This window comes from Tyto alba, unplaced genomic scaffold, assembly GCF_018691265.1.
Source record: "Tyto alba isolate M040663 unplaced genomic scaffold, T.alba_DEE_v4.0 Super-Scaffold_16, whole genome shotgun sequence".
Lineage (NCBI taxonomy): Eukaryota > Metazoa > Chordata > Aves > Strigiformes > Tytonidae > Tyto > Tyto alba.
This window is the reverse complement of record NW_024881278.1, coordinates 10,541,321-10,550,680: the sequence shown is the minus strand read 5'-3', so window position 1 is coordinate 10,550,680 and position 9,360 is coordinate 10,541,321.

Below are 9,360 nucleotides of genomic sequence, written 5' to 3'. Positions count from 1 at the left end.
GTTTTTAATCAATGTATTGAATATGTAGATTAAATCTAAAATTAATTCAGCATCTTGATGGGATGAATTTAAATTCAATTTAGTATTTGATCAGATTTTATTTTTCCAGTGATTCACATTTCATGCATCCATGTTGAGGTAGATTTTAAAGATTAATAAGGCATACAACCTCATAAACCAACCTTGAAAACATCAGTCACATTAGAATTCACACTAGACTATTTTATTTTGTTTAAAAATATATGATTGCACTGTTTTGATCATATTCTCCTCACAGGCATTTTACTTTGTTAGTTGTCAAGAAAAGCAGGTCATCTGCAGTTCTTAAGAATTTCTCATATGCATTCTGTTTCTCCACATTGTTGAAGTCTTGGAGACCTATATTGTAGAATACATTGTAGAAGGGAACAAAATAGCCAGTCATATGCTGAGTGAGTGTTTTTTCCCTGTGTGCTTAGAGTCTCTCTTCAGAACTCACTGACTCATTTCAGTGGAGCAGAATGAAGCCTACTATAATTTTAATTGGTGAAAATGACATATAGAATGCATCCTAGGCATTTTCAGGCACTGAAGCCAACATGTAGTGCCAACACTCAGTCCCTGGGCAGGCACAGTCAGTCATACATATTAGAAAGAGGACTAGCTTTTTCTTTTCCTTTCCAGCTCCCATAAATGTTCTGCTGCACTAAATACCTGATATTTTTCAACCATACTGAGAAGTCAAAGCCTCTGTGAACTTTGAGGAGAGCCAAAAGCTCTCATAAATTAATTAATAAATATAAGAAAAAAAGTATAATTCCAGATTAGTGGATATGTTAGAACTGACTCAGTGTTTCAACATATTAATATATTTTATCACAAATCAGTGTTGGAATTTAGGAACATTTTAGAAAAGATGTAGGAAAAGTTTCCTTGCAAAAATATTCAATAATAATCAATAATGAAAGCTTTTTGGATCAATCTGGAAATTCACAACACTTGTAAGGAATTCTGAAGGAACTTTTCAGACTGATATCTGCATACTTCAGTGTTAGACAGAAATAGCAAGAATACACTACAAGTTACAGTGGCATATAAGGTTAATTATTACAAGAAGTGAAGTCTCTGATTTTGCTGAAATAAAGAAGGAAGATTTTTATATTAATCAAAACAGCAAGAAATGAGACCCTATAAAGCTCCACAAGCATACTGCACCTGGCAAACTACCCCAAAAATTTCTCTATTCATACAAAACCATTAGATCTCCAGATTATCAAGTTTTGCACTGCAAAAATTTCTTGAAAATATTGTGGAACTGATGTTCAGTCAGTACTTTTCCATTTCTACTATGCCTTTATCCTTATTTTCTTCTCAAAAACACATTCTCATGCAAATAGCCAAGACAACACTTTAGTGACTTTAAAACTTATTGAGAGGTTCTTGAAAAATACTAACCCAAATCTTTGATAGAAACACAAGAATATGGAATAAGATATATCCCTTTCTACCTAGAGAATGTGTTTAACTTTTCCAAACCTTATTTTGTCATTCACTATTAAACTCTAGACACTTTTCTTACCAATTAGATAACAAGGACTTCATGACATTTTGATAAACTCTTGGCCTCAAAGGCATCTTGTGACAGTAAATTCCATAGCCTAAAATCACACTCTGTGAAAAAGAGTATTTCCTTTCATCCTGACTTGCCATTTTTCACTTTCACTGAGTGATTCCTTGTTCTTTTGTTAAAGGAAGAACTAGAGTTCCTCTTTTATCATCTCTTCACCAATTATCATTTTACATGCTTTTGTCATGAACCCTGTTACTCTTTACCTTTCTGAGGCAAGTAATCCCAATCCTTTAAGCCATTTTTTCAAATAGGAATTTTCCAGGGCTGATAATTATTGTTATTGCTAGTCACTGATCCTTTTTCACAGCTTCTTTTCATTTTTTTGAGATAGAATGAAGGATATTCCACAGTATCTCAGATAAAAACAAACTTGTATGTTTCATATAGACAACTATATGTATTTCTAGTATGTTTACTTAGCCAAAATATTTCTCTAAGTAGACGTTTTCATTTAAATACTTTAGCCTGAAAAAGATACTGCTATTTAGGACCCATAAACTGGATGTTCATATTTTTCCCTTGAGTGTGCAGTACTTTCAATTTATCAATACTGAATGTCATGTGGCATCAAGTTATTTTTTCAGGCCACTCTGCAGTTCCTCACACTCTTTCTCAGAGTAAACCGTTATAGGTCATATTTAGTTCATTCAGCAAAGTAGTGTGGATTAGGTAGAACTTAGGTTTTCCATTCTTCCCTTTAACATATTTTGACAGTTCCTTTAACTCCTGGTAAGATGTGTTACTGGGGAATAGGCCAGAAAACAGTTGGATGCAATTTTTCTGCAGTTTATTTGAAGACATGAGCTGAAGCAGCTAAGATGTATCAGGGTTTAACAGCCCTTACTTTATATAAAATATTTTAACTAGTAAAACACAGCCTTATCTGAATTTTGTACCATCAAAGGTACAATGGTTTATGGCAAAAGTTAGTCCTCACAAGTCCTGCCCCCCCACCCCTGAGAGTCCCCAGCCTGTGCAGCACCTGGATGCTGTCACACACACATAACCACCAGAAACTCGCCTCCAAGTCCAACGCCTGGATTTGATTACATAAGGGAAGTTTTTTAAAAAAATAGAGGTGTCTGTTGGCCTAGCATTACACTGTGTGCAACAGCTCACAACCTCGGGCAACTGAAATGCTGACACTTTGAAAGACATCCTGGGAAATAAATGTTGATCTTGGGAAGTGAGTGGGAGAACTGTGAGATGTGGCTGGCATCCCAGAAGCAAATCTTCCCCAAGTGGGAATGTCACAGGAAAGCCCCAGTGTTTCCCTTTTGAAAACTGTCAGTGATTTTGACCCACAGGACGGATCTTGCAAGATTATGAATTAGAAGAGCAGAGTTGTGTCTCCCCATGGTCAGTGTTTCTTCACTGCAGAGATACTTGCAGCACTGGTGATTTCAGTCAAAGATTTCCAATACTAGCTGAACAGGATCACATTTTAGAGATTTTTCTAGGTGGAATTGACAGGACAAAATGGGGAATAAACATGACTTATATGTATCTTCTCTGCAAGGTTCCTTTTGAATAAGAAAAAACATTAATTTAATTCCTCTGATATCACCAGAGGAAGGCGTAAGCAATTTAAATATAAAATGAATACTTAGCTCAGGGATCCTGTAGCTTTGAGTGGTAGTTAGCTGAGAGATTTTAAAATTTATTTTTAATTTCTGTTTCCACCATTTCTATTGAAACAAAATCAATCCTTCAACAAGCTAGCTCCTCTCTGTGTTTTTTCTGGGTGATGGGACTCTGCCCGATAGGAGAGGGAGACCTGAGTGGCTCTGTGTACATTTTCTTCAGAGCTGTAAGGCAGTGACTGTAACCTAGGTTGTAAATCAGAGAAATCTTGGGGGACTTTCAATTTTCAATGGCCTTCTAGGACTTCAAAACTACCCAGAAACTCCCCTAGGGCCTGCAGTCAAGCCATTTCTCTCACTTCTGACATGTTCAGATGCACATTAACTTCACGTAACTTGCACACCAGAATAACTGTTCTTGAATCAAGCATGCCTTTGCAGCTTTCAGGATTTTTGCAGTAGCATTTTCACTTGAACTAATAATTCTTTGTCAAATCCTTTCAACAGAAATCTGCGAAAAATAGTCAATACACTGGAGATAAGCTATGTTGTATTTTTTGTATATTGTGAAAGTGAATCACTGGCTGACTGTGGGTCACAGGAGGTTTACCTCTAGAGGAAGGAGGAAATGGAAAAGTGGCATTTTCTAGGACCAGATTATCACTTTTATAATAAATTATTTCAGATCAGCTGAAGTCCAGGTGACAATCACATCTTACATGAGCTCCAAGAAGTTTCCTCCCTAAGCTTTAGGTACAAACCATTTGTTTGCCTCCCCTGAGTGATGTTTACTCCTCGACAAGAGTTTGCTCAAATATCAGAGCCCTGGGAGGCACTACTAGGCTTTAATGGCTCTGACCAGCCTCACCTGGGGCTCACCCCCACACCCCTGCCCACGTGCCCAAGGGCTCCATTTAAGGTCTGCCTGGGGTATTTATTCCTTTCCTGGGTAATACTGCAGTTATAATTATCTTCAGCCTTGTTATCTGGTGAGTTTGAATTGCTGTTTGATTTTCCTAAGTTGATTTTTTTTTTTTTTTTACCTCACCTTGCTTTATGATCCCTGGATGTTTGGACCTGCTCTCACAAATCATGCTCAGGTACCATGGGTCTGTAAGGACACTGCCTTCCCTATAACCTGGGCATGGTGGTGGGTTCATCCATGCTTCTGGCTCATATCCCACCTTGTGGAGCAGAGCAGCCCGCCTTATTGCTCCACTACACCCAAGACATAAACAGTAATTTAGTTCCCTTGCAGTATTATTTCAAGAGTAATCTTTGGAGAATATGCCTGATTGTTGGAGTAATGCTGTGAGGAATGCTCTTCAAAGGTTATCTCTCACCACCAAGGTTAGGTTCATTACAAGAACCTGGTTTAGGTGCAGTCAGATTGAATCTTGGAGAGTACATGGGATTCTGGGGCGGTGAATGTACTTCTAGGCTTGCCTGGAAGAGCTGTTCCCAGCCAGCCTATGGGTTGCCTACATGGCAATGGTCTAGAAATAGCTGTTGGTCATCTGCTATATAGATTCACATTAACTGAAAGAAATGGTGATTGATAATAGTAAAACTGTTTCCTAGAAAAGCTTCTAGGTATTTGCCTTTGAAAGATTAACACATATGTTCCAGGAAAACATCAGATAGTCATTTTTATAAAAGAGTTTTCCGCTCAAATGAAAGTCTTCCTGAACAGGATAAAAATATTTCAGTCTGTCAGCAAGAGGTAAAACAGCTTGAATATTAAATAAATAAACCCCCCAATATTATTCTCTGAAATGTTGTAATGTAATCATGGCATATGATATGATAAAATAGGATTACAAAAAGACTGTTGACCTTTTGTGATTTAGTCAGTATGATATTCTCAGACAATTCATTATGAAAGAAACAGCATAAGGGAGGAAAGAAATAAGCCTGGTGAAATATTCTGTTATGGTTAAATAAATCTACTCAAATGTTTACTAGTGTCTGTGCATAGATTTTGGAGACAGGAAAATCTTACAGAGTAGTCTTTAAAGTTTACTTTCTAAGCAGGCTTGAAAATGAATTGATTTATGACCAGCTATATCAGTTTGCAGACTATGTGACTACTTAGTATGTTTTACAATTTTTAAAAAGTGTTTATAAAGAATTTTTACTAAATTCTCCTTCTGTATAAATCATGAGTTTTTAAAAGCATTAGGGAAGACTGTAAAACCTCCTATATAAAAGAAAGCCGGAAGTAGAAAAGCTTGTTTTTCAAAGGCTATGTTTTTTTCTGAGAGTAATCAGAAGGAATGATACATGAGATTTTTGTTTCCAGACATACCAGCTGGCAAAGTTCTCTGTGCAGCTAGCTAGTCTGAAATTGCTTAATTGGGATTTTAATGATAAGATTACTCAACATTACATTCTTGTGCTTGTTGCTCTGAAGATCTTGAAGTCTAACATGAGATTTATCAGACATTTTGTAGTTACCTCATTCTTCCTATATAAATCCTGGCCCATTGAGAAGGAAATTTAGTTTAGAATGTGGATGTCACAATATTATTTCTTTTTAGGATACCACTTTACAAAAATACTTTGTGCATTTTTCACACCTTTTGGTTTGTCTGTAATTTGAAAACCAAAGGGGTAGTTCTTTATTGTTGATGGCTATAATGCATTTGTATCCATTCACATACATTGCCTCCAGAAGTGGAGTCTGTTCTTGTGGCCTTTTACTTATGTAGATAATTGTAGAATCTGGGCTCTTCTGCTTTGTGTCTTGTCTGTGATAAATAAATGGAGTAGAGGGCCTTAAGGATGGGAGAGAAATTTAGCCTTTGAAAATGCCGAACCTATAACTACCCTTGAATAGCATAACAACCTGATCTCAGCTGTAATGAAATCTTCCTTATAGAATAGAAATTATAGTAGTTTGCTATGTAGTACAATCTAACAGGCTTGGACACAGGAGATATAGGTCCTATTTCTGTTTCTGTTATGTTGTGACTTAGACCAAATCTCCCCCATTTCTGTTTTAAAGAGTAAATAACGATGCTAACATTTATAGCTGTTTTGAATACAAAGAAGCTCAAGATAAGGTGCAGATGTTTGAAATGTTTCTTATTGTTGGATCATCTGCAGTAAGAAATGGTTGACCAAAACAAAAGTCTTGTTAGTTATCATTCAAGATGGTAATCCTCAAGTTGGGAACTTCTAAAGTGGAATGGAGCAATAGTTTCTCATGACTATTAGGCACAGAAATTTAAAACTATAGTAAATTACTGAATTTCCAGTGTAAACTGTTCTTACTATCTATCATATTTTAGAAATGTCAAGTTACAGGTGGTGAATTTTGAAATACACTTCTATTTAATTATTTGATCCATGGATTTGCCTACTGAAATGTGCTAATCTCCTTAAATAACTGGACTAGTCTTTCATGTTCGTGAAACTCTTGAGTTCTCCAATCCCTTCCTGAAAGGAATTTCCCCCAGGTCAATGATCTCTGTACTATTATTCATCTTTTTCATGTGAGTATCTTGGCCTAATGAAAGAGCACTAGAGGATTTGAGAATAGAATTGCAAAACATATGGTGTTTGTTTCGCTAGTCAGTGTTTTGGTCAAGTAGATTATCTCAGCAAAAGCAAATATCCAAGTATGTGGAACCATTCAGAAATACAAGATCCTCAAGTTGAAGAATAAAAATCCTCCATCTTCAGGCTATTTCTGGAAAGGATTTTTGTGCAAAAACAATTGCCCTGGTGATTCATTTATGTTAATAATGGCTGGGATCCCTTCCACAGTGGGGAGATGTGTAGCATGGTATGTTTATTCAGTATTTGTTCCTGTGGTTTAATACATTACTTGTTGCATCTAAATACAAATATTGTACACTAACTTCTTCTGGTTTTAATGTTTACTGTCATTGAAACTTTGAGGTTTTTACAAACATTGAGACTTCATCTTTTTCAGAAACTTATGAAGATGCTTTAGTATATCCATTAAAATCAAGAAGAAAAATAGACAGAAACATCAGAGGCTGTATAATTTGTTGAGTGTGGGTCCTTTATATTGTGTAACTCTTGGTAATAACTGATAACAGTGACACAAGACTAACCTGAAATTAGGATACTCTCTGTTATATTTCAAAGCAGAGGGCTAGATTTTCTTGATTATTTAGCTTGGTGAAAAAACAATATCTTTATGACAAATTGACTAGCTGCCTTAGCAAAACTTCATCCTGAGTCATGAAAGCTTGCCAGAACCACAACTAATATGAATAATTTCTTTTGATAGAAAGTGTTAGACAATCCTAATATTAGCCATTATATTTGTTCTGTCTACACAAAATTCAGCAGTGCATCTGCATTTCCAGTTAAAAAATTTTACATGATAATATTATGCCTGTGCTTTTTTCATAAAATTATAGTACATTTTCCTGAATAAATTTCCCACTAATTCACACATATGTGTGTACAAACACATTCACACTGGTCTTGTAAATATGTAAGTAATTTTTTTAAAAACTGTAGCAATTGAGAGTGTGTTTGTATCAAATTCCTGTGGTTGTCAAGAAACATAGTAATGTACTTAAAGTATTCATCAATGATGCTTCTAATTATAAACTATTAAATAGAAAGGCAATAAATGTTGTATGGTAAAACATGTCATTAAATGTCTGACTAGATTCTGGATTTGCTTTTGGACAAATCAAAATACAGAAGATCTGATTAGAAGCTCTTGAACACAGAAAGAAAATGTCCGTTTAAATCAGAAGGATGCTATTCTGACTTTGGCAGACAGACCTCATAAAACAGTGATCACAAGACAACCAACAGCTCTATAAATAAAATATGAGTAAGAAGTGATTATGGAATATGTGACCAGGAAACCTGGCTTTTCTTCATTAAAAAGAACAAGTCTGAATAGGAAGAAACAAAGGAAGAAAGGATGCACTAGTATCAGCACTAGGATAGAGAGATTCAAAAATCAAGAGCAGTAAACACGGTGATTTTTCAATGGCAGAAAAAGGGATTGATGAACAACATAGCCAAATAACTTACATTTATAGATCCTGTTCTTATTGGATGCAAACTCCACATTGCTGTTTGTCTGGAAATCTTCCTGCTAGTCTAAACTGATGTTAATCTTTGAATGGTTTCACAGTTGAACCATCTTAATTTTAAAAGTAAGGTTCAGGTGCAGGCTGGTTATTATTTTACTGCAATCCGGAAACTTATCTCCCAGTTGCAGTGAATATATTCCCTGGCCTAAAAGAGATAAAATGCTCATTAAATATTTGTATTGATCAGAAAACATAATGAGTTGTGAGGTTTTTTTACACCAAACCACTTTTGGTTTTGCTATTAAATAAAAACAAAAAATACTGACATTAAAAGACAAACAAACAAACAAAAAAAACAAAACAAAACCTAAACAATTTTACTCTGTAAATACCAATATTAATAAACATCACTTTTACTATGTAAAACAAAATATCAGCTGATGCACACAGAAAGTTCTCTCATGGTTTGTATTTGTTTTGTCCAGTCTTCGGAGATAGGTTCACTGTCATTTGCTATGCCACTATGTGTCTAGCCTTGGGATGTTAAATATTATATTACCAGAAGGTATGTTTCTGGCAAGTTCTTCATAATTTTTTTAATTCTCTTAAATCACAAGGGTCATGAGGCAATTTAAAAAATATTACTTAGTTGCAAAAGACATCAAGCTGAGCAGTGAAGTTGATTTGCTTGTGGGAAGCGGTGCCATTCAAAGGTACCTTGACAGGCTTGAGAACTGGGCCAATATGAACCTGAAGAACTTCAGAAAGGCCAAGCACAAGGTCTCTGTTGGTGTATGGATTGAGAGCAGTCCCGCAGAGAAGGATTTAGAGATACCGGTGGATGAAAAATTGGACGTGAGCTGCCAATGTGCACCTGCATTCCAGAAAGCTAATTGTGTTCTGGGCTACATAAATGTAAGCTTGGCCAGCAGGTCAAGGGAGGCGATTCTCCTCTGAGGTGCTCTTGTGAGATGCCACCTGAAGTACTGTCTTCAGCTCTGGGGTACCCAGCACAAGACATACATGAACCTGTTATAGTGGGTCCAGAGTAGGGCCAGAAACTAATAAGAAGGCTGGGAAACTTCTATGAATAAAGGCTGACAGAGGTGGAGTTCTTCAGCCTGAAGAAGAGAAG